This window comes from Delphinus delphis, chromosome 6 (assembly GCF_949987515.2).
Source record: "Delphinus delphis chromosome 6, mDelDel1.2, whole genome shotgun sequence".
Taxonomy (NCBI): domain Eukaryota; kingdom Metazoa; phylum Chordata; class Mammalia; order Artiodactyla; family Delphinidae; genus Delphinus; species Delphinus delphis.
The window spans coordinates 46,771,752-46,798,317 of record NC_082688.1 but is presented as its reverse complement, the minus strand read 5'-3'; the positions used below and the strand labels follow the sequence as shown (position 1 = coordinate 46,798,317).

Below are 26,566 nucleotides of genomic sequence, written 5' to 3'. Positions count from 1 at the left end.
TTTCTGGTAGAGTCTTTTGGATTCTCTATGTATAGTGTCATGTCATCTGCAAACAGTGACAGTTTTACTTCTTCTTTTCTGATTTGGATTCCTTTTATCTCTTTTTCGTCTCTGATTGTTGTGGCTAAAACTTCTAAAACTATGTTGAATAATAGTGGTGAGAATGGGCAACTTTGTCTTGTTCCAGATCTTAGTGGACATGGTTTCAGTTTTTCACCATTGAGAATGATGTTGGCTGTGGTTTTGTCATATATGGCCTTTATTATGTTGAGGTAAGTTCCCTCTATGCCTACTTTCTGGAGGGTTTTTATCATAAATGGGTGTTGAATTTTGTCGAAAGCTTTTTCTGCATCTATTGAGATGATCATACGGTTTTTCTCCTTCAATTTGTTAATATGGTGTATCACATTGATTGATTTGCGTATATTGAAGAATCCTTGCATTCCTGGGATAAACCCCACTTGATCATGGTGTATGATCCTTTTAATGTGCTGTTGGATTCTCTTTGTTAATATTTTGTTGAGGATTTTTGCATCTATGTTCATCAGTGATGTTGGCCTGTAGTTTTCTTTCTTTATGACATCTTGGTCTGGTTTTGGTATCAAGGTGATGGTGGCCTCGTAGAATGAGTTTGGGAGTGTTACTGCCTCTGCTATATTTTGGAAGCGTTTGAGAAGGATAGGTCTTAGCTCTCCTCTAAATATGTGATAGAATTGGTCTGTGAAGCCATCTGTTCCTAGGCTTTTGTTTGTTGGAAGATTTTTAATCACAGTCTCAGTTTCAGTGCTTGTGATTGGTCTGTTTATATTTTCTATTTCTTCCTGATATAATTTTTTTCTAAGATTTATTTAAAAGGAATATTCTTGCCTGTGCAACAAGAATATGGACAGTACAATTGACCTTGTCTCTTACTCTTGATGATTTAAAGAAAAATACATACATAAGAATCAAATCCTTTGAATTTGTTAATATTTATTATAATGGAAATATACATGGAATGGGAATATACATGAAATGACGCTATATTGGAAACATACAGCAGTAACTAGAAAAATGTCTATTATTTATTGAGCAACTACTATATACTACATTCTTTCGTATACTCATTACCTAATTTATATTCAAAGAATCCTATTAAGGTATGTTTTAGGATCACCATTTGTTCCAGTTTTGTCTCAAAAATATTAGGTAATTACTCCAAGGACTCTGAATAGCAAAGCTGGGAGCTTGAACCTAAGTTCGGCCAACTCTGAAGTTTATATTCTTTCCACTCAAACATGCTGCCCCTTAAAGTCATGCAATTACTGGTAATGACACTCAGTTCTATCACTAGGAAGGCAACTGTGTTTATTAGTCAACACTGTTCATATTCAAAGAACCATTTACTGAACTTCTGCTTTCTTCTAGACATGATGATAAATGATGTGGAATCTAGAGACCAAAGATGAGGTGTCCCTGCCTTCACAGAACCCACAGGTTAGTGGGAAAGTCTAGGAAGAATATTAATGATTATGGTGCAGGATGTTAGACATTATGAGAAATATAACAACAAGCTACTACTAGAGCCTGGAAAAGACCACAGGCTCTGTGTGTATGTGTGGTGTGTGTGGTGTGTTTGACTGAGGTAAGATAAAGGACATTCAAATGGAACAGCACGTGCAAAGTAAAGTGATGGAGAACATATGGCTTATATGAAAAACTGAAAATTGTTTGGTTTACCTGGAACATAGTGGTAATGGGTGGCAGAGTGATGGGAAATGAGAATAAAAGGTTTTGAGAGGGACTTCCCTGGTGGTCCAGTGGCTAAGACTTTGCGTTTCCACTGCAGGGGGGCACAGGTTTGATCCCTGGTAGGGGAACTAAGATCCCACATGCTGCATGGCCAAAAAAAAAGCCTTTGAGAATGGTGAAATCAAGGATTTTACTTTCTGTATGGCCATAAACTTTCAAAATTGTCTTGATAAGATAAATATTTTCCTTCCTATCTTTTGAAGACACACTGTACTATCATAGTATTTTCCCAAAGAGGAAATGCAATTAGCACACAAGTATATGGGAAAAATAGTCTTATTGGTAATCAAAGTAAAGAAAAATATTAACCCAACCAAAGGATGAAACTAATAAAAATATCCAGTATTGATAAGTATAAGATGAGCTAGGCATATTTGTATTTTGCTGATTGTTCTATAAACTGGTCCAACACTTTTGCAAAGTTAAATATATATTAAGATATTTTAAATGTTTATGCCCTTTGAATCAATGGCACTAGTTTTGGAACTCTGTAATAAGAGAGCTATAAATATTTATTGCAAGTTTCTTTAATGGTGAACCATTAGAATCAGCCTAAGTCGCCAGAGTGCATCACTTTGATGCAACTTAAGGTACCATTAAAAATTATGTTTATGAATAGCATATAAAATGCATTTAACACAATTCTAGCTAAAAAAGTAGGATACTGAAATTGTATATATACATATATATATATACATACACACACATATATATCCCTTCTCCCACTCCCCTACACCATATAAAACTATGCATTTTGTGTATACACACACACACACACACACACACACATTTGTATCCCCTGTCTTCCACTCCCCTAACACCCAATAAAAGTATACATTAAAAAAGAAACTGGAAATAAATCCACAGAATGTTAATGGTGGTAGTTGGGTTTTAGTGATAGGACTATGGGGAATTTTTTCTTTTTACTTTTTTTTTCTTTTTACTTTTATGCATTTTCCATATATTCTTTAATGATTGTTTAACTGTCAGAAATAGTACTAAATATTTTGTTAATGAATAGGAAAAGATGCTTGTAGAGTCCAGTTTTATTTTTTTGTTTCCTGTTGTCTGGTAAACTATTCTCAGATAGACCTGGCCCGCAATTATCCGCAAGGGGATAATTCTTTTAAAAAATTCCCAGTATTGGCAAACTTTCTCTTGGAATAGCTCTGCTGAACTCAAATGAGATCTTTTCTCCCTAAGCTACTTGCCCTTCTGTTTTTCTGGAAAGATGGAATTCATGAAAAATTACAATCTACAGTCTACAAATTGCTATGTACTACAGGGTCTATTAAAGAATATGACATTTTATTTTGCGAACTATATCTCCCAGGCTACAATGCCCCATAGCTAGTCTCACATCAAATGCAACCTTCCTGAACAGTCGTTTTCTCAAAGCTCCTGTCTCTTTAGAAAGTAAGTTGTTAGGGAAAGCAGAAAGTAATTTGTTAGGGAGAGCAGGTGGCTCTGAAAACATCAGCCATCCACACACTCTACCTCTTTGAGAATAGTGAATCTGAACAAGTGTCTCCTTGTCAAGGATGAACAATCACAAAAGATGTTAATGAAGCCCATAAAAATAAGAGCAGGGTGTAAGAAAACATGACCATTATGAAATAGCACAAAGCTATGAGGAAAGAACAAGCCGGATGAGAAGATACCAAGTGAGACTGAAAGAGATGGGAGAGATAGTAAAGACTGACAAGGAACTAAAGTAATGCAAAAACAATAAAACATTCATGCCAAGGGAGTAAAGAGTCAATGATGCATATACTCACATGGAAAACAAACTTGAGAAATTTTTGCAGAACATAGAATAAAAGGACAAGAAGATGGAAAAGGAAAAGGTCATGGATATAGAGGGCAAAGAATGGAGTTAAAGCTAAAGCTAAGAACTTTAAGTACTCCTAAGGAACCAACAAAGATAATATAAACAGAATAAATATTAAAAATATAATGGAATAAAATGACTCTGTTGAAAGAAGTCAAAGTATGTAGATTGAAAAGGTTCACAGATTCTAGTAAAAAGCATTCAGAACAACCCCCCCCCAAAGAAATACTGCAAAGTCCATTCTTACAACTACATTAATTATTAGGATTTAAAAAATAAGTGCTCAGGAAGTAGAAAAAATTTGCCAATAAAGGAACTAAAATTAAACTCTTTCTTATGTAACTCTAAATTCCAGAAGAACTTGGAGATATATCTGCAAGCTTTGCAAGAGGCTGGATTAAGATGTGGATATTCGGGACTTCCCTGGTGGCACAGTGGGTAAGAATCCACCTGCCAGTGCAGGGGACACGGGTTCGACCCCTGGTCCAGGAGGATCCCATATGCCGCAGAGCAACTAAGCCCGTGCGCCACAACTACTGAGCCTGCGCTTTGGAGCCCCTGAGCCACAACTGCTGAGGCCCGCGTGTCTAGAGCCCGAGCTCTGCAAAAAGAGAAGCCACCACAATGAGAAGCCCAGCAATGAGAAGCCCACGCACCGCAATGAAGGGTAGCCCCCCACTCACCGCAACTAGAGAAAGTGCACGTGCAGCAACGAAGACCCAATGCAGCCAAAAAAAAAATTTTTTAAGTAGATATTCAAAATTAGGTAAGCACACTTTCATTGACAAAGGTGGTAGAAAGATGTACTTTTAGAAGTAGAAGTTCTCTACCCCTATATACTTTTCTGCAAAATATAAGATAAAATATAAATAAAATGGGCTTGACAGTGTACATTAATCACTGACAGATGATTCAAAAACATAATTTAATAACAAGAATGTTAGCATTTAAAAGATGTGTAGAATTTTTCCTTATCCAATTTGCTCAACAAATTTGTGGATCCATAATAACTTGATATATTTTGTTGCTTAAAGGGGAAGCTTGGCCTTACCTTTTCTGTTTTTGCTCTTTTCATGGTACAGGAAATATATTTTTGCTAACCAGTTATTCACTTCATGTTTAAAGTGGCCTTTGTTGCCCTTTTGTATGGCTGTTGTGTTAGGTCAAAGGTAGTTTCCTGCCACATGCCTAGGCCACTTTTATTTATTTATTTATTTGCAGTACGCGGGCCTCTAACTGTTGTGGCCTCTCCCGTTGCGGAGCACAGGCTCCGGACGCGCAGGCTCAGCGGCCATGGCTCACGGGCCCAGCCGCTCCGCGGCATGTGGGATCTTCCCGGACCGGGGCACGAACCCGTGTCCCCTGCATCGGCAGGCAGACTCTCAACCACCGTGCCACCAGGGAAGCCCTTAGGCCACTTTTAAATGATGTGGCACTGCCCTCAGTTCCTACTGTGGGGACCACATGCTTTGTCCTACTTGGGTGCAGCCAAAATTGGACCATGGTGAGCACCTGACCCATGACCACCAAATTATAGGTGATTAAAAGAATGGGAGCTGAGTCAGACTGTCTAGGTCCTAATCTAAGGTTTGCCACTTGACTTTGATCTTCATTTTCTTCTTTCATAAAATGAGCTTAATGATTATTCCTATTTGATTTGTTTGAAGTAAGGATTTAGAGTTAAACCATATGCTGTTTGGTACATGATACCTAATCCTGTTGCATGTTATTGTTATTATTATTATTTGAAAAGATGGGGTAAGTCAATCAAATTCTCTCTCCTCTTTTGAATTTGATTTGGGAAAATCAGAATCAGGCAGCTAGCAATGGGAATAAGAGTTTAAAGCATGCATAGAGAGGAGCTATGAGATAGAGTTGCCAGAGGTGACGGCAATCTGGAGTTCGCAGATAGGGGAAACTAGATTAAGCGGATTGTGTCTTTAGGCAAATCTGATATAAACCCAGGCAGAGTCACATCACCTCGCTGAATGCGTGCCCTACAACAGTTGTTTTTAGCACATATACATTCACCCCTTAGAGACAGTTTCTCTCTTCTATGACTGCTGGACCTTTCAGCTTCACTAAATAGGGTAGCTCCCTGTTACGGACTGAATGTTTGTATTCCCAGAAAATTCATATGCTGAAATCCTCATAATGTGATGATATTAGGAGGTGGGTGGGAGGGCCTTTGGATGGTGATTAGATCATCAGGGTAGAACCCTCATGAATGGGATTACTGCCCTTATAAAAGAGACTACAGAGAGGTCTCAAGTCTCTTTCTGCCAGGTGAGAATAAAATGGGAAGACTGCAGTATGCAACTAGGAGAGGGCTCTCATTAGAACCCAACCATGTTGACACCCGAGCGAACTATGAGAAATAAATTTAGCCTCCAGAACTGTGAGAAATAAATTTCTGTTGTTTAAGCCACCCAGTCTGTGGTACTTTGTTACAGTGGCCTGAACAGACTAAGATACTCTCATTATACAGGGAAATCTGCCAGAGTTAAAGGTAAGAAAAGGGAACCTGGGATCCAGAATAGGGTTGAAGTGATCTTCCATTCTTCCTTTGATGTCTAGTCTGCCTTCTGTCTCTGCCAAGCAACAGAATAAAGACCAAGCTTCTACCCATAGCAGGCAAGGCCTGCCCTGATGTGAGGATGGGCCAGCTTAAAGGAGCCTTACTAAGTGCATTTGGTAAAGAAATTTGTGTACATTTCAATTAGTAACATATCTAACTTGTTTGGACTTGTACAATTTCTAAGAATAATTATGAAAAATGAGGTCATTCAAAAGGCTCATTTTCTAAGATTTCAGTATATAGTTAGCAATGTGGTATGGAATAAATAAAATGGCACAGTTTGGGGGTTGGTGCCTTGTATATTTCTGTCCCAGATCTTTCCAGTGCTTTTAATTCTTTCAATAATAAAGAATACAGCAACGTGTGGATCTTTGAATCTATGGTATATAGTAACTGTCAGCCTAGAGCAGTGGTTCTCAACCAGGGATGTTTTTTGTCTCCTGCAGACATTTGTCAATGTCTGGAGAGTTTTGGTTGTCATAACTTGGGGGCTTGCGATTGGCATCTAGTGGGCAGAGGCCAGGGATGTTGCTAAATATCCTACAATTTAGAGGATGATCCCCCCACAAAGAGAATTATTTTGTCAAATATGTCAATAGGGCCAATATTGAGAAACTCTGCCCTAAAAAAAGAAGTCTAGAACTTCTATTGAATGTTCTTTTATTCAATCAACTAATGAGAAGAAATATGGGGGAGACAAGCAAAAACATCAGCAGCCCTCCGTGGCGTTCAGAGTTCCTCAGGTCTGGAGCATTTCAGATGTTTGCTGTTTACCAATGACGACCAATTTGTTTATTTTCTAAAGTTCAGAGATTTCACAGGGACATATTATTAAACTGCCTATTATTTTCTCTTTTCACAAGCCTATTTTAATGGCCTAGTATTGACATGTCTGGCATAGAGATCTTATTGTTCTGAGTGCTGAATCTATTTTCACTTACTCAAGATTTTCCTAGTCAATACATCCTTTGACCTGAAAATTCAAGAAGTAGAAATCCTACCCATGGTTCTGCCCTGTCTCTGTCCCCAGTTGGCAGGTCTTCTACAAGCTCTTCAGTGTACTTTGGATATAGTACCTCCTATCGGTTTCATAACTAGAACACTTTATTCCTCTGAACTGTTTAATTTTTTAAGTTAATCTCTGGTTAGCCATAAACATTCAATTCTGAATTATTCTTCTAGTGTCAGAATAGAGGTCTAAATTATTACAGTATTAGAAGACTAATCAAGATCACCAAGAAAACCTCATGAATATCCCACTGTGCCTTACCTAGCATCTGATAGGATCAGATATATCTTGAAAATTTGCCTGACAAACATGTTGACATATAGTTTTATTAACGAATCCTAGAAAGTCAGTGGAAAAATCCCTTCTATTCTAAGTTGTTCAGGCCACATTCTTGGATATAGGGGATTCTGCATAAACATCTTCACAACTGGAAAAGTATAAGAGAATGAGTATTCCATTAATAAGGAATTCCTGATATTTTAAAAATATAGTCTAGCACAGAAATTACTACTTAGTAATTTTTTAAAACATCTTTATTGGAGTATAATTGCTTTACAGTTAGTTTCTGCTGTATAACAATATGAATCAGCTATATTCATACATATATCCCCATATCCCCTCCTCTTGCATCTCCCTCCCACCCTCCTTATCCCATCCCTCTAGGTGGTCGCAAAGCACCAAGCTGATCTCCCCATTCTCCCTGTGCTATGTGGCTGCTTCCCAATAGCTAGCTATTTTACATTTGGTAGTGTATGTAAGTCCATGCCACTCTCTCACTTTATCCCAGCTCACCCTTCCCGCTCTCTGTGTCCTCAAGTCCATTCTCTACGTCTGTGTCTTTATTCCTGTCCTGCTCCTAGGTTCATCAGAACCACTATTTTTTTTTTTTTTTTTTTTTTTTTAGATTCCATATATATGTGTTAGCATACGGTATTTGTTTTTCTCTTTCTCACTTACTTCATTCTGTATAGCTCGGGGGTAGAACATTTGACTATCTAGTAAATTTTGAAGGGAAATCTGAGGGAAATTTTTTGAATTGCTATAATTTTCAGAGTTTTCTCCTGAAGTAGTGTAGATGATGATCATGTCCCCCATTCTAGAGAACTTACTGTGGTCCCAACTTAAATGCAGCTTCTCAGACAATCCCTTCCTGGTCTCCTATTTAAAACATATGCCTTAAGCCCCACACCCCATCACCTGCCTATACAAGACCAATATTTATCTATCCTATTACTCTGATTTTCTATCTAAAAGGATCTTATTTTCTCGTACACTAATCTATCATTCCTTGTACACTATAATGTCTGCTTTCATCTCATGAGTAATTAAAGCCTGGAAGCCTGGGAGTTATTTTTGAATCTTCCTTTTCCTTGCTTTTTCCTACAATTCTTTAAATTCACCAGCTAGTCTTGACTATTCTAAGTCCAAATATGTCTTGAAGTCATCTGACTCTCCCAGTGTTCACTGCTGTCATTGTAGTCCAGGGCCCCCATCGATGCTCACTGCACTATAGCAGTCTCCTGTCTGTTGTCCCACTTTACTGCATCCCCATCTCTAACCTATCTGCACAAAGGAGCCGGAAAGAGTTAAATAAAAATACCAACTGTGTTGTTCACTATGCCATTATACTATTCCAGGCCCTGTTATATGTGGGTTCTCAATAGTATTGGCTGAATGAAGGCACAGACAGAAATAAATGAGCAGAGAGAATGAATTGACAGAAAATCTCCTTCTGTCTCATCTTACAGAGGGGGCTAGTGACACTTGTTTAAGGTGGCAGAGCTACTACATGTCAGGTTTGGGACTAAAACCCAATTTTTCTAAGAATGGTCAAGGGTTTCTTTATAGAAAACACAGTCATATCTCCTCATTCCTTTTTTTTTTTTTTTTTTTTTGCGGTACGCGGGCCTCTCACTGCTATGGCCTCTCCCGTTGCGGAGCACAGGCTCCGGACGCGCAGGCCCAGCGGCCATGGCTCACGGGCCCAGCCACTCCGCGGGATGTGGGATCTTCCTGGACCGGGGCACGAACCCGCGTCCCCTGCATCGGCAGGTGGACTCTCAACCACTGTGCCACCAGGGAAGCCCCCTCCTCATTCGTTTTTACTCTTAACGAATTAGTTGCATTTTATTTCACTTTACTGCACAATCATTGTTCATCTGGATTGGAAAATTGATACCCATTTTCTGTAAAAATCATTAAATTACTGAGGAACATAAAGGAGTTAAGAAGCAATTCATAATCCCTCTGAGCATGTAATTTTTACTTTCATCTTCATGCTTTTCTTCTTCATTGTTATTTTTTGCCATAAGTATGCATTTATTTTTATAGTCAGGAAATATAGAGTTATATCAATGTGTTAAGAATTTCATTCATGGGAAATAACTGCTGGTGATATTTTAATGTAATTTATTCTAATGTTTTGTGGGTTTGTTTGCAGTTTCTGGGATATGAATTTACATAATGCACAGGAAGATATTTTAAAGAATGCTAATCATAAGTTTAAGAAAGTAGGATTCATAATTTTAAATGTGGTCCACACAATTAATAAATATAGCTTAGCATACTACTTCTAATCCCTTGAATTTTTATAGCAACTGACTTTGACTGCAAAATGTTCAGTCTTAGAAACCTAATTATTCCTTAGAAAAATCCTTTGAGAAAGGGAAAATAAATTTTGTAGACTTTTTATTAGGTAATGATAGCAATAGCATAACTCTACCTATGTATCTATATATATTTTTAGAAGCCACATTAATATTTAAAAAATATTTGACATTTTCCCAAGGAATTTCTCTGCAGAAATTGTTTTTGGATGTATGTATAAAGCCTTGAAGTAATTTATAAGCTTCTTCTCTGGTCTCCACGTATGTTGGCAGACTTACTCATGTAAAATATATGCTTGAAATTTACTATAATAGTTGTTATTAAAATAAGCAGTCTTATCTAATATGTAGAGGAATAAATTAAAGGAATTTTAACACCAAAGTTATCTTTTCTTAATTAAACAAGGATTGTATTTATTTTAAAATTACATGTCAAAAAAAAAAAAATAAAATAAAAATAAAATTACATGTCATACTCAAGCTGCCCTCAAATGTAATTTAATTTTCTATTATCTACATTTTAAACTAGCTATTTTATTTCATTGTTCATCTTTCTTAGTTCTTTAGGCACTATCCACCCCTTCCCCAACTCTAGCAACCAAATTAATTGCATTTTGCATCAAAATAATTTAAAATAGACCAAAGAACCAATTCCATAGGCCAATTTGCAAAAGCATTATGCACCTACATATACAATCAGAAAATGCATTTCTGATAAAATGCATTAAAAATAATATAATATAAATTAATATAATTTTAAAAAATTAAGTGCTTAGCATAATGCCCAGCACAGAAAAAGCACTTGGTACATGTATGTCAATGTCTTTGTAATTGTCATTTTTATTGATGATGTGTATTGGTACTACTAAAGGTTAATGGGATGCCTGTATTATGCATGATAATATTACAGTTAGGGTGACTATATGTCATAGCTGGCCTGGGAAAACCATGGTTTGTGTCCATTGTCCCAGTGTCCTTTACAGCTTAATATTTTAGCACTCTCAAAAGTGTCCTGATTTGGATGATCAATCGCATGGTCACTGATGTATAGTACAAAAGTAACCGTGATGAGAAGGCCCCAGTACAGTCATCACTCATCTCTTGATTTGGGCTTAACTGTATTCAGGTCTAGTGAGAGGGTGACTGGCCTGAATGACAAGACACTTTCCAAATGTGGGAAAGTATATTTAACATTAATAAACTCATTCCAGTGCCTATCTCCTCTTATGTTTTGTAGATGAAGAATCAGACAACATTTAAGAAACTGAGACCACAAGCCTTTACCTCACCTCACCCTTCCTGTCAGAGTTGTTTTTAGTTGGGATTTGGTTTTGGATGAAAATTTAAATTTCTTAGACATGCCCATCTTTTCATTTGGCAGACAAGATGGACTAGAATTGGGGTGGTCATAATCATGTTTGTGGTTGTGGCACAAACCAGTGACACTTGAGTGGCAGTCTTTCCCATACCAGCTACTTGTGATTTATTTTGGGGTTGTAGGCACTACTTCCATTCTTGATTTTTTTTTTTTCCTTCAGGGGTTATGCAATCTGTCAACTTAAAAATAACTATGTAGTCATATACATGTAGTCTGATTGCCGCCCTCCGGTTTGATCTATGTATTGCCTCTGTGGTTTGTCGATACACCTCAGTAGGTCTTATAACTTGAAATTGTGCTTTACTATGTGTCTTACATCTTTATGACAATGTCAAATGGATGTACCATGTCAAAGACAGTCTTCTTCACTGTCCTCTATTAGAGAAAGTTCAGTGATGGCTCCAGAATCTCCTGGATTTAGTTCTGGCTGCACAATTCATGAGGCTTAGTGCAAATTGAAAATGTAGAGCCTCATGTTAAAAAATTATTAGGAATTTCAAGGTGGCAACAGCAGAACATTAAGTCAAGAATGGGGCCCTTCTATTCGTGAGATCCCGTGCAACTGCATAGATATTGTACCATGCAGTTAGCCCTTTCATCTTTTAGTCTCCATTTTCCTTCCAACTGACAATTATGGACCACTTATTATGTATGAGGCACTATGCTTGTTATTTAATCTAAAAATAAACTAATTTTTAGATTCTAATATTCCTGCTTTTAGATTTTGATGATTAAGACCCTCATCAGATAGATAAAATAGCACACAAATTGTAGCTATATTTTTGTCATCTTCAGATCAAACACTTAGCTGTAATTTCCTATTCATCAGTCCTAAGTTGCAGTTCCTCTCCTCCAGATTCTTATGATCTATGTACTAACTATAGGATCCCAGCAGTCCCCGTCTCCCTGTATCTCTAACCATCCCACACATTGCCTGTTCTATTCCTACAGAGAGATTTATTCATGGCTAGGTAATAGATCATGCTATTAAGGTGTTAGTTGAAATGGGTTTAAAGCAGGGGTTTAAACTCAGATGTCTCCAGGGGTTGGGCAGGTAATATGAAATGTTCTTTTTCTGTTGTCAATTAATTTCATTTTTAAAAAGACTCAATAAAGGCAGAAAAAAATAACTTCAGCCCAAAGTTAACTTAAGAGTTGTCAGTTTCCAATTTTTCTTTTCAGTCAGATTTACTGGAATATAATTCATATGTAATCAGTTCACTCTTTTAAGTGCATAGTTCTATGAGTTTTGACGAACACCTACATTTGTGTAACAACCACCACAGGCAAGGTATAGAATCCCCCAAAATTCCCTTGTGCCTTTTTGTAGTCAATTCCTCCAGCTCCTGAGAACCACTGGTATGTTTTTTTGTCTCTGTAGTTTTGCCTTTTCCAGAATGTCATATAAATGGAACCCTACAGTATGAACCCTTTGGAGACAGACGTCTTTCACTTAGCATAAACATTTGAGATTTATCCATATTGTATTTGGGTTGTTTCTACCTAATTTTCAAAGATATGTTTCCTACCTTCCTTCCCTCCCTTCTTCCCGTCTTCTATTCTTCCTTTTCTCTTTCCTTCTTACTTTCCCTCTCTCCTTTTGGGTATCAATTGTACAAAAGTAAATTAATCTTGGTATTTGTTTCATAACACACTATTATTATTGGCCCATGCATAGCTTTTATTTTAATAATTTTATTGAGATAAAATTGATATACAATAAACTGTACATACTCAAGTATACAATCTGAAAACTTAGATAGATAGAAACTATCACTGTCACTGTATTTTCTAGAAAATTTTGTAAATTAAATAATACAGCATGTACTTTTTTCTATCTAGCTTCTTTCACTCAGCATGATTATTTTGAGATTCATGTATGTTGTTGTATGTATAAATAGTTCATTCCTTAGTATTATCAAGTAGCATTCCATTGTATGGCTGTATCACAATGTGTCTATTAACTTGTTGATAGAGATTTGGATTGTTTTCAGTTTTGGTTACTATAAATATTCATGTAAAAATCTCTATAGGGACATGTGCTTTCCTTTCTTTTGGTTAAATAAATATCTTAGAGTGAAATAGCTAGGTCATATGGTAAATGTACGTTTAACTTTTCAAGAAGTTGTTAAACTGTTTTCCAAAGTATAGTATGTACCATTTTACATTCCTACCAGCAGTGTATGAGAGTTCTAGTTGGGATTAGCCAGTCTTTTTCATCTTTTCTCCTACACTTGGTATAGCCAGTGTTTTTAATATTAGCCATTTAAATAAATCTGTAGTGGTATCTACTGTGGTTTTAATTGCATTTCTCTAATTACTAGTGATGTTGAGTATCTTTTCCTGTGCTTACTTGCCATCGTTGTCTTCTTTGGTGAAATGTCTGTTTAAATTTTTTGCACATATTTTATTGAATTGTTTGTTTTCTTATTAACTTTTTTTTTTTTTTTTGCGGTATGCGGGCCTCTCACTGCTGCGGCCTCTGCTGTTGCGGAGCACAGGCTCCGGACGTGCAGGCTCAGCGGCCATGGCTCACGGGCCCAGCCGCTCCGCGGCATGTGGGATCTTCCCAAGCCGGGGCACGAACCCGTGTCCCCTGCATTGGCAGGCGGACTCTCAACCACTGCGCCACCAGGGAAGCCCCTCTTATTAACTTTTGACAGTTGTTATATATATTCTATTATATATTCTGATTTTGAGTCCTTTTGCAGATGCATGAGTTGCAAATATTTTCTCCTTGTCTGCGATTATGTTTTCATTGTCTTAAAGTACCTTTTGAAGAGCAGACATTCTGCAGTTTAATAAAGTCCAATTTATCAGTTTTTTCTTTTATGGATTGAACATTTGGTATTATATCTAAAAACAAGATGTCTCTGCCTAACCCATAGTCTTCTGTGTTTTCTTCTAAAATTTTTACAATTTTAGATTTTACACTGGTTTACAGTCTATTTTGAGTTAATTTTTGTACATGGTGAGATGCAGACTGAAGTTATTTTTTAAAGTTGAAGTACAATTGATTTACAATGTTGTGTTAGTTTCTAGTGTATAGCAAAGTAATTCAGTTATACATATATCTACATATTCTTTTTCATATTATTTTCCATTATGGTTTATGACAGGATATTGAATATAGTTTCCTATGCTATACAGTAGGACCTTGTTGTTTATCTATTTTATATAGAGTAGTTTGTATCTGCTAATCCCAAACCCCTACTTTATCCCTCCCCCACCCTCTTTCCCCTTTGATAGCCATAAGTTTGATTTCTGTGTCTGTGAGTCTATTTCTGTTTTGTAAATAAGTTCATTTGTGTCACAGTTTAGATTCCACATATAAGTGATATCATATGGTATTTGTCTTTCTCTTTCTGACTTTTGAAGTTCATTTTTTTAATGTATGGATATCCAATTGTTTTGACATAATTTATTGAAAAGACTATTATTTCTCCACTAAATTGTCTTTGTACCTTTGTTAAAAATCCTTTGACCATGTATGTGTGGGTCTATTTCTGGTCTCTCTTTTCTGTTGCAGTGATCCATTTTGTCTCTCTGGATACCAGTATCACATTGTCTTGATTACTGTAGCTTGCTAGTAAGTCTTGAAGTTAGATAGTGTGTGTCCTCCAGCTATTCTCTTCTTTTTCAAAGTTGTTTTTCCAGTTCTAAGTTATTTGCATTTACATATAAATTTTTGGTTTTAGCTTGTTGATTTATTCACTTTTATTGCTATATAACATTCTGTTTTGTAAATATTCCATAATTTTTATATTCCATAATTTATATATTTTTCAAAGTTTTGCTAAGAGTTTCCTATCAAAAACAGTGCTGATAAAATGCATAGTACTGAATCCTCATGAATATGTACAAGAGTTCCTTCTGCATATTCTTAGTAGTAAATTTGCCAGGTCATAAGTTAAGCAAAAATTTATCTTCACAGGATTTAACTGGATTGTTTTCCAAAGTGGTTGACCTAATTTATACTCTTATAAGACACATACAACAGATCCTATTTATCCTAATTGTCCAACATTTGGTATTGCAGGCTTAATAATCTTGCCAAACGGTGAAAATTGATACCTGTTGGAGGAGGTCATGAACAGGATATGATCGCTAGTGGACCCATGAGCTGGACTTGGGCAATTGGAGGCTTCTCACCCCCTCCCCTGTCCTTGGAATGTATGTTCTGCCTACAATTCCCATAGCCGGAACTGTTTTGAGGACATAGCCTTGAGAGAGTAAGGTGTTGAGACCATCTGGAGTGAATATGTGACTGAACCCAGTTAAGGCCTCTATATAAACTCCTAAGATTCTGGCAGGTGGGTGCAGAGATCTACTTGTCTTGTGATGCCCAAGACAAGTTCTCCTGTAAGTTCCCTTGCTTATTAAAATTGCCACCTACCAAGTAGGTGCAAAACCAACCATTGTTGAACTGGGCAGGAGACTGAAGAAATGGATCTTGGAAAAGAGGCATCCATGGGGGAATCCCAGGGTTGGCCATCATCCTTCATGTCAAGAGGGGTTGCTATATGTTGGATGCTTATGGACCACCACACGAGTACGGCGATGCCCTGAAAATGCCCACTGGTTTAATGCACTTGCTTGAAGAACTGAGCATAACACAGTGCTGCAAAGGAGAGAAATGAACCGCTGCGCAGTGGGCTGGCCTCTAGGGTGGGCAGTACAGCTTGACACTGATGACCAACCAGAGGCTGAAGCTTGAGTTAGAAAGTTGGAAGAAGAACTGAGGTTAGAGAAGGATGTGCACTGTCCACTGCCCTGCTCGCTTCGGGGCTGGCAGACAAAGTGGGAGAGAAGGATGATTAAGTTGGAGACTTCAGCATGCTGTTTTGCAAGGCCAGGAGGGCTCAAGCTGCCATGGATTAAGGTCTGAGCACCTGTGACAAAGCCCGATTGGGACACTAAGTGGTGGACTCCCTGGGAAAGTGAGGAAAACAAAGGTGGATTTTATGGTGATTGACAGTGAAACTGATGATACACCCCATGTCATTGGACCCGTAATTCAAAGGAAAGCAAAAACACAGCAACAACAATCCCAGCCAGTAAGGCAGCCCCCAATTCAGGAAACATACCTGATGAGAGAATATATGCTCACTGAGCTTATTGATATAATTATCAAGTTCCAACAAAAGGCCAGGAAAATATCCAGGAATGGTTAGTATGGTTACAGGATTGAGGGGCAGGGGAGAGGGGGCAATGGCATTTCTCTGACTGGGCAGGAGGCAGAAAAAAGAGCAATATCACCACACAGCCTTCTCTCCAGCTCAGGGGTGCTCAGGGGTGAGGGGCAATGGGGAGGTCAAGGCACTCACTCCCTTATAGATTGGATTATTCTATCCTACAGGGAAGCTTGACCCAGTAAGGGGGTCTCTCTGGACATATGAGGCCCTGGATATATTTAGAGGAGGTACAACAAATTCTTAGGGAGTGGGAAATGAGGTAGGCCATCTACGCCCCTGTCTTTGAAGGTCCTGATTGGGCTACATTCACTGCAGGAATGAAAGCCAAGATACTCCAGTATGCCTTCGGTACCTGGTATGCGGCACTGATACCCGTCCTGAGCCCAGTCATAACAGGAGACGTTTTTGATGTTGGGCAGGCTACTGCTGATCTGGGGGATACTGACAAATCCCAGGAATAGGTACAGGATGTGGGAAAGACCTAAGACAGAGAGGGAGCTCAAGAAGACAACAGGCTAACCCAATTGGCTGTAAACGGTCTGGTACGAGCAACCCAGAAGCAAATGTGGTTTGACCTCATTGCTGCAGGGATCACACCTGAAAAGATAGACGGGCAACCTAACACTGTGTTAGCTGGCCTGTGGAAAGCCTTAAAAGCTGAACAAGAGTTCAGACCTGCCCCACCTGCCTTACCATCCCTGATGTACCTACTGCTACAGCAGAGGCCTCAGGGATACAGTCCTATTCGGGGTGGGTACCTCCCACTCCCCGGGTGTAGGATATAAGCCAAGATGGCCTCCAAGTGAGGGCCGTTGGGGGCAATTGGAGGCCACATGTTGAGCTCACTATTCACTGGTACCCCAGAAATAAACAAAAGGTGACAGCTCTGATTGATACGTGAGCTGAATATACTCTAATACCTGGTAAACTTCAGGAATTTTCTGGGCCTTTCAGCGCCATCGATGGTTTCCAAGGGCAGTTGGTTATGGTCAGGAAGGTCCCTTTGACACTGCAAATTGGATGTTCTCCCCCACAAGAATATGAGGATTTTATCTCTCCAATACCAGAGAACATATTGGGCACGGACATCCTGCAAGGCCAAACTCCGCAACCTCTATCGGTGAATTCTGCCTCCGGGTTAGAGTAATCAAACCAGTACTGCTGAGGGGAAATGCCAACTGGGAATCAGTAAGCCTACACTTCCCCCTAACGAAGAGTGGTAATTGTCAAGGAAATAGGAGAAACTATCCAAGAACTGCACTGAGTGGGTATTCTACACCATGTCCATAGCACTTTCAACAGCCCATTATGGTCGGTAAAAAAAGGCAGATAGCTCATGGCAGATGATGGCGGATTACTGAGAATTGATCAAAGTTACACCCCCCATTCATGCAGCTGTGCCCAAACTTGGCACCATCTTAGATAATTTGGCCACAGTCCTAGGAGTGGACCATGCTGTTCTGGACTTAGCAAATACTTTTCTTCAGAATACCTTGGCTGCTGAGTCACAAGTTCAATTTGCTTTCACATGGAAGGCACGATAATGGACTTTTCAAATTCTTCCCTGAGGCTACCTGTACAGCCCCACAAAATGTCATGGGATGGTGCCTGGAGATCTGTCCCTGTTATTCTTCCCCACATCTGTAAAATGGACCCATTGCTTTGATGATATAATGTCGACATATGAAGCCTTGCCTCTGCTGACTTCACACTCTGCAGATTTTGCTGGAACACCTGTGAGCAAGTGTATGGGAGGTGAATACACAGAAAACTGAAGGTGCAGTCACCAATGTAAAGTTTCCGGGAGTCATATGATCAGGTAAGATGTGAATTGTCCCAGAGCTATTATGGACAAGGTGCAAGCCTAGCTAATCTGTAAGAACATGAAAAAGGTGCGAGCTTTTATAGGAATTTTGGGGGTTTGGAGGACTTATATTCTCTACCTGGCACAGTGTTTCCATTCCTTATACTGCCTGGTAAAGAAAGGACATGTGTGAGCCTGGAGATCAGAACAATGAGCCACCTTTGAGAGGGCAAACATACTAAGGAGATTAAAGCTCTAGGCATCTCCCAAGCAGGGCTACCATTTGAGTTAGATGTGTCTGTGACTCCAGAAGGTATGCGTTGGGAACTGTAGCAGAGACAACAGAAGGAGAGAGTAGCCCTAGGATTTTGGTCCCAACTCTGGAAGGGGGCAGAAACCTGGTATAGCCCATAGAACAGTGGCTCCTAGCAGCATACACAGCACTCTTCCAGTAGAGCCTCTCACGAAACAACAGTGTATCATGGTAAGAACTTCTGTTGCTGTCAAGGTTGGATTGCGAATATATTCCACCGACCTACCTCTGCCATAGTTCAAACTCCCACTTTGACTAAGAGGCATGCCTGTTTGCAGAAGAGGACTAACCTGTCCTCCAGCCCACTGTCTCTAGAAATGCAGGTACAACTAGGCCCTATAGAACATGTAGGTTTTCCAAATGCCTCTGTCCCTAGTCCTGTGGCAGCCCCTGTAGGCTGTAGAGGGGGAATAGTGGAAATTGCTGCTGATGCCCAGTAAACAGAGGGGTCTAGTAGGGGCAACCCACCCACATGGACTGCACTTGCTATTCAGCCCAACACTGACACCATCTGGATGGAAACAGGAACAAACCACAGCAGCCAATGGGCTGCACTCAGAACATTTTGGCTGGTGATCACTCATGAGCCCTGGCCATTTCCCTTTGCACTGAAAGTTGGACTGTGGGCAACTGCCCTCCTCTACCTTCTTGGGGTTGACATGGCTGGTGTCACCACTGCACGGAGGGAATTGGAAAGCACTAAAGCAGTACATAAAGGAAGAACAAACTAGAGTTAGTACTCTTAATTCATCTGACATTAGCGATATTGATCCAAAAACCTGGCCTGTGGCACACACTATCAGTGGGCATTCTTTTTATGTCAATCAAACTGCACAGCCTATCAAATTGCTGACCAGAAGGGTCCTATGAATACCATCATCAGAGCCATGGGTGGCTACACTTAGATTTAGGATGTACTCACCTCGGCTTTTGGACCTGTGAGCACCCATTCACCCCTACACTGGGACCAGAAAAAGCATTTTAAACAGAACCTGCCTTACTGTACCAGGGATATAAGATAGATATCACCAGAACTGCGCATTCTATTACATCAAAAGATAGTGACTAGTTTGGTACAGAATGGTCACACCATACAGGTATTTATTGGGGAGACCCAAATGAAACCCAGTGGTTCTGTGGCATGAATCTTTGGCCATGGCTTCCATCTAGGTGGTTCGGCCACTGTACCCTGGGTTTTCCCTGGGCACAGGAGAAAATCTATCCCACAGCAACAAAAGTTGCCAACCTCCTTCTCCTCAAGGCCAGAAGGGTGCATTCTGTTTTCCATTGGTATGATCATCTGGCTGCCATCTTTGTTCCTTTCATTGGCCTGGAGGATGGTATAGCTCACATAAAAGCCCTTATTAAATTCACCCAGCAAGCCTTATGATAGCCGACAGAACCTGTCCTTGCTGAACACTAAAATGTCTCTAACGAGGAAAGCGGTCCTCTGAAATAGGGTGGTCTTGGACAATATTACTGCCTCCCAAGGAGGCACCTGTGCCATTACCCAGGTAGAATGTGTGTGTTCACACCATGCAGCATTTTTACTAAAGCACACGGGTTACAAGTGAACACCCTGAGTAATCCAACCCCCACCTAGGGAGCTTAATAAATCAGTGGTTTGGATCATGGGGCTTTTAATGGAAAAAATTGTTTCTTACTTTGTTAATTGTTACCTTAATTTGTGTTTTCTCTTGCACGTGCCCATACTGTTGCTGTGGTATTTGCCTCTAATGTAGCCAGATAGCCGCAAATGAGCCATGCTAATGAAATTTATTGTTGACCACTCAGGGCACATTGTAGAAAAAGGGTTGCATGTAAAATTGTAAGAGCCAGCAGGAGGGGTAGAGAGCTGGAGGAGGTCGTAGAGAGGATGTGACTGTTGTTGACCCTCAAGCTGGACCTGGGCAATTGGAGGCTCCTTATCCCCTTCCCTGTCCTTGGAAGGTGCATTCTGCCTGCCTTCCCTGCACCAGAGCCGTCTCAAAGACACAGTCCTGCAAGAGCAATGTGTTTCTGAGACCATCTGGACTGAATACAAAACCTAACCCAGTTAAAGCCTCTATATAAACCCTTAACATTCTGCAGGGCAGTGCCAAGATCTACTCGTCTTGCGACCACCAGAGACAAACCTCAAATGTGAGTTCCCTTGTTTATTAAAGCCACCAGCTATGAATCTGGAGTGGCCTGCCTCTTTCTTTGGTCTCCTCTTGCCCTCCATGCATGGAGCCAGTTTCAAATTTCACCCGGGGAACTTCTGAGGTTTAAACTAGCATGCCCCTACCACTTGTGGTCTTGATTTGCATTTCTCTAGATGACATTGGAACTTTCTTCATATGTCTATTGCCTGTGTGTTCCCTCTTTTGTGAAATTACTGTTGATGTTTCGTTCATTTTTTTGTTGTTACATCTTTATTGGAGTATAATTGCTTTACAATGGTCTGTTAGTTTCTGCTTTATAACAAAGTGAATCAGTTATACATATACATATGTTCCCATATGTCTTCCCTCTTGCGTCTCCCTCCCTCCCACCCTCCCTATCCCACCCCTCTAGGTGGTCACAAAGCACCGAGCTGATCTCCCTGTGCTATGCGGCTGCTTCCCACTAGCTATCTATTTTACATTTGGTAGTGTATATATGTCCATGCCACTCTCTCGCTTTGTCACAGCTTACCCTTCCCCCTCCCCATATCCTCAAGTCCAGTAGGTCTGTGTCTTTATTCCTGTCTTACCCCTAGGTTCTTCATGACACTTTTTTCCTTAAATTCCATATATATGTGTTAGCATACGGTATTTGTCGTTCTCCTTCTGACTAACTTCACTCTGTATGACAGGCTCTAGGTCCATCCACCTTATTACAAATAGCTCAATTTCATTTCTTTTTATGGCTGAGTAATATTCCATTGTATATATGTGCCACATCTTCTTTATCCATTCATCCGATGATGGACACTTAGGTTGTTTCCATCTACGGGCTATTGCAAATAGAGCTGCAATGAACATTTTGGTACATGACTCTTTTTGAATTATGGTTTTCTCAGGGTATATGCTCAGTAGTGGGATTGCTGGGTCATATAGTAGTTCTATTTGTAGTTTTTTAAAGAACCTCCATACTGTTCTCCATAGCGGCTGTACCAATTCACATTCCCACCAGCAGTACAAGAGTGTTCCCTTTGCTCCACACCCTCTCCAGCATTTATTGTTTCTAGATTTTTTGATGATGGCCATTCTGACTGAGTGAGATGATATCTCATTGTAGTTTTGATTGGCATTTCTCTAATAATTAATGATGTTGAGCATTCTTGCATGTGTTTGTTGGCAGTCTGTATATCTTCTTTGGAGAAATGTCTATTTAGGTCTTCTGCCCATTTTTGGATTGGGTTGTTTGTTTTTTTGTTATTGAGCTGTATGAGCTGCTTATAAATTTTGGAGATTAATCCTTTGTCAGTTGCTTCATTTGCAAATATTTTCTCCCATTCTGAGAGTTGTCTTTTGGTCTTGTTTATGGTTTCCTTTGCTGTGCAAAAGCTTCAAAATTTCATTAGGTCCCATTTGTTTATTTTTGTTTTTATTTCCATTTCTCTAGGAGGTGGGTCAAAAAGGATCTTGCTGTCATTTATGTCATAGAGTGTTCTGCCTATGTTTTCCTCTAAGAGTTTGATAGTTTCTGGCCTTACATTTAGGTCTTTAATCCATTTTGAGCTTATTTTTGTGTATGGTGTTAGGGAGTGATCTAGTCTCATACTTTTACATGTACCTGTCCATTTTCCCCAGCACCACTTATTGAAGAGGCTGTCCTTTCTCCACTGTACATTCCTGCCTCCTTTATCAAAGATAAGGTGACCATATGTACGTGGGTTTATCTCTGGGCTTTCTATCCTGTTCCATTGATCTATCTTTCTGTTTCTGTGCCAGTACCATACTGTCTTGATTACTGTAGCTTTGTAGTATAGCATGATGTCAGGGACCCTGATTCCTCCAGCTCCGTTTTTTGTTCTCAAGATTGCTTTGGCTATTCGTGGTCTTTTGTGTTTCCATACAAATTGTGAAATTTTTTGCTCTAGTTCTATGAAAAATGCCAGTGGTAGTTTGATAGGGATTGCATTGAATCTGTAGATTGCTTTGCATAGTAGAGTCATTTTCACAATGTTGATTCTTCCAATCCAAGAACATGGTATATCTCTCCATCTATTTGTATCATCTTTAATTTCTTTCATCAGTGTCTTATAATTTTCTGCATACAGGTCTTTTGTCTCCTTAGGTAGGTTTATTCCTAGGTATTTTATTCTTTTTGTTGCATGGTAAATGGGAATGTTTTCTTGATTTCACTTTCAGATTTTTCATCATTAGTGTATAGGAATGCCAGAGATTTCTATGCATTAATTTTGTATCCTGCTACTTTACTAAATTCATTGATTAGCTCTAGTAGTTTTCTGGTAGCACCTTTAGGAATCTCTATGTATAGTATCATGTCATCTGCAAACAGTGACAGCCTTACTTCTTCTTTTCCGATTTGGATTCCTTTTATTTCCTTTTCTTCTCTGATTACTGTGGCTAAAACTTCCAAAACTATGTTGAATAAGAGTGGTGAGAGTGGGCAACCTTGTCTTGTTCCTGATCTTAGTGGAAATGCTTTCAGTTTTTCACCATTGAGGATGATGTTAGCTGTGGGTTTGTCATATATGGCCTTTATTATGTTGAGGAAAGTTCCCTCTATGCCTACTTTCTGAAGGGTTTTTATCATAAATGGGTGTTGAATTTTGTTGAAAGCTTTCTCTGCATCTATTGAGATGATTATATGGTTTTTCTCCTTCAATTTGTTAATATGGTGTATCACGTTGATTGATTTTTGTATATTGAAGAATCCTTGCCTTCCTGGAATAAACCCCACTTGATCATGGTGTATGATCCTTTTAATGTGCTGTTGGATTCTGTTTGTTAATATTTTGTTGAGGATTTTTGCATCTATGTTCATCAGTGATATTGACCTGTAGTTTTCTTTCTTTGTGACATCCTTTTCTGGTTTTGGTATCAAGGTGATGGTGGCCTCGTAGAATAAGTTTGGGAGTGTTCCTCCCTCTGCTATATTTTGGAAGAGTCTGAGAAGGATAGGTGTTAGCTTTTTTCTAAATGTTTGATAGAATTCGCCTGTGAAGCCATCTGGTCCTGGGCTTTTGTTTGTTGGAAGATTTTTAATCACAGTTTCAATTTCAGTGCTTGTGATTGGTCTGTTCATATTTTCTATTTCTTCCTGATTCAGTCTTGGCAGGTTGTGCATTTCTAAGAATTTGTCCATTTCTTCCAGGTTGTCCATTTTATTGCCGTAGAGTTGCTTGTAGTAATCTCTCAAGATCTTTTGTATTTCTGCAGTGTCTGTTGCTACTTCTCCTTTTTCATTTCTAATTCTATTGATTTGAGTCTTCTCCCTTTTTTTCTTGTTGAGTCTGGCTAATGGTTTATCAATTTTGTTTATCTTCTCAAAGAACCAGCTTTTAGTTTTATTGATCTTTGCTATCATTTCCTTCATTTCTTTTTCATTTCTTTCTGATCTGATTTTTATGATTTCTTTCCTTCTGCTAACTTTGGGGGTTTCTTTGTTCTTCTTTCTCTAATTGCTTTAGGTGCAAGGTTAGGTTGTTTATTTGAGATGTTTCGTGTTTCTTAAGGTAGGATTGTGTTGCTGTAAACTTCCCTCTTAGAACTGATTTTGATCCATTCCATAGGTTTTGGATCGTCGTGTCTCCATTGTCATTTGTTTCTAGGTATTTTTTGATTTCCTCTTTGATTTCCTCAGTGATCACTTCGTTATTAAGCAGTGTATTGTTTAGCCTCCATGTGTTTGTATTTTTTACAGATCTTTTCCTGTAATTGATATCTAGTCTCATAGTGTTGTGGTCGGAAATGATACTTGATACAGTTTCAATTTTCTTAAATTTACCAAGGCTTGATTTGTGACCCAAGATGTGATCTATCCTGGAGAATGTTCCATGAGCACTAGAGAAAAATGTGTATTCTGTTGTTTTTGGATGGAATGTCCTATAAATATCAATTAAGTCCATCTTGTGTAATGTATCATTTAAAGCTTGTGTTTCCTTATTTATTTTCATTTTGGATGATCTGTCCATTGGTGAAAGTGGGGTGTTAAAGTCCCCTACTATGAATGTGTTACTGTCGATTTCCCCTTTTATGGCTGTTAGTATTTGCCTTATGTATTGAGGTGCTCCTATGTTGGGTGCATAAATATTTACAATTGTTATATCTTCTTCTTGGATCAATCCCTTGATCATTATGTAGTGTCCTTCTTTGTCTCTTCTAATAGTCTTTAAAGTCTATTTTATCTGATATGAGAATTGCTACTCCAGCTTTCTTTTGGTTTCCATTTGCATGGAATATCTTTTTCCATCCTCTTACTTTCAGTCTATATGTGTCTCTACGTCTGAAGTGGGTCTCTTGTAGACAGCATATATATGGGTCTTGTTTTTGTATCCATTCAGCCAATCTGTGTCTTTTGTTGGGAGCATTTAGTCCATTTACATGTAAGGTAATTATCGATATGTATGTGCCTATTCCCATTTTCTTAATTGTTTTGGGTTCATTATTGTAGGTCTTTTCCTTCTCTTGTGTTTCTTGCCTAGAGAAGTTCCTTTAGCATTTGTTGTAACGCTGGTTTGGTTGTGCTGAACTCTCTCAGCTTTTGCTTGTCTGTAAAGGTTTTAATTTCTCCATCAAATCTGAATGAGATCCTTGCTGGGTAGAGTAATCTTGGTTGTAGGTTTTTCTCCTTCATCATTTTAAATATGTCCTGGCAGTCCCTTCTGGCTTGCAGTGTTTCTGCTGAAATATCAGCTGTTAACCTTACGGGGATTCCCTTGCATGTTATTTGTTGTTTTTCCCTTGCTGCTTTTAATGTTTTCTTTCTTTGTATTTAATTTTTGACAGTTCGATTAATACGTGTCTTGGCATATTTCTCCTTGGATTTATCCTGTATGGGACTCTCTGTGCTTCCTGGACTTGATTAACTATTTCCTTTCCCATATTAGGGAAGTTTTCAACTATAAGCTCTTCAAATATTTTCTCAGTCCCTTTCTTTTTCTCTTCTTCTTCTGGAACCCCTATAATTCGAATGTTGGTGCGTTTCATGTTGTCTCAGAGGTCTCTGAGACTGTCCTCAGTTCTTTTCATTCTTTTTTGTTTATTCTGCTCTGCAGTAGTTATTTCCACTATTTTATCTTCCAGGTTACTTATCCATTCTTTTGCCTCAGTTATTCTGCTATTGATCCCATCTAAAGTATTTTTAATTTCATTTAATGTGTTGTTCATCGTTGCTCATTTCATCTTTAGTTCTTCTAGGTCCTTGTTAAATGTTTCTTGCATTTTGTCTATTCTATTTCCAAGATTTTGGATTATCTTTACTATGATTATTCTGAATTCTTTTTCAGGTAGACTGCCTATTTCCTCTTCATTTGTTAGGTCTGGTGGGTTTTTATCTTTTTTTTTTTTTTTTTTTTTTGTTGTTGTTGTTGTTGTACGTGGGCCTCTCACTGTTGTGGCCTGTCCTGTCGCGGAGCACAGGCTCTGGACACGCAGGCTCAGCGGCCATGGCTCACGGGCCCAGCCGCTCTGTGGGATGTAGGATCTTCCCGGACCGGGGCACAAACCCATGTCCCCTGGCATTGGCAGGCAGACTCTCAACCAGTGCGCCACCAGGGAAGCCTTGAGGGTTTTTATCTGCTCCTTCATCTGCTGTGTGTTTTTCTGTCTTCTCATTTTGCTTATCTTAGTGTGTTTGGGGTCTCCTTTTTGCAGGCTGCAGGTTCGTAGTTCCCATTGTTTTTGGTGTCTGTCCCCAGTGGGTAAGGTTGATTCAGTGGGTTGTGTGGGCTTCCTGGTGGAGGGGACTAGTGCCTGTGTTCTGGTGGATGAGGCTGGATCTTGTCTTTCTGGTGGGCAGGTCCATGTCTGGTGGTGTGTTTTGGGGTGTCTGTGGACTTATTATGATTTTAGGCAGCCTCTCTGCTAATGGGTGGGGTTGTGTTCCTGTCTTGCTAGTTGTTTGGCA

At 39.1% G+C, this 26,566-nt stretch overlaps 1 protein-coding gene across 1 annotated transcript in view; it reads left to right on the top strand.

Moving 5' to 3' along the window:
- The first annotated feature begins 4,190 nt into the window (after window positions 1-4,190).
- Window positions 4,191-26,566, top strand: part of TMC1 (transmembrane channel like 1) — a 155,235-nt gene continuing 132,859 nt past the window's right edge. The window contains exons 1-2 of the mRNA XM_060014630.1: window positions 4,191-4,388; window positions 15,233-18,207. The gene's annotated coding sequence lies outside the window, so the exon portion shown is untranslated. The remainder of the gene's footprint in view (window positions 4,389-15,232; window positions 18,208-26,566) is intronic.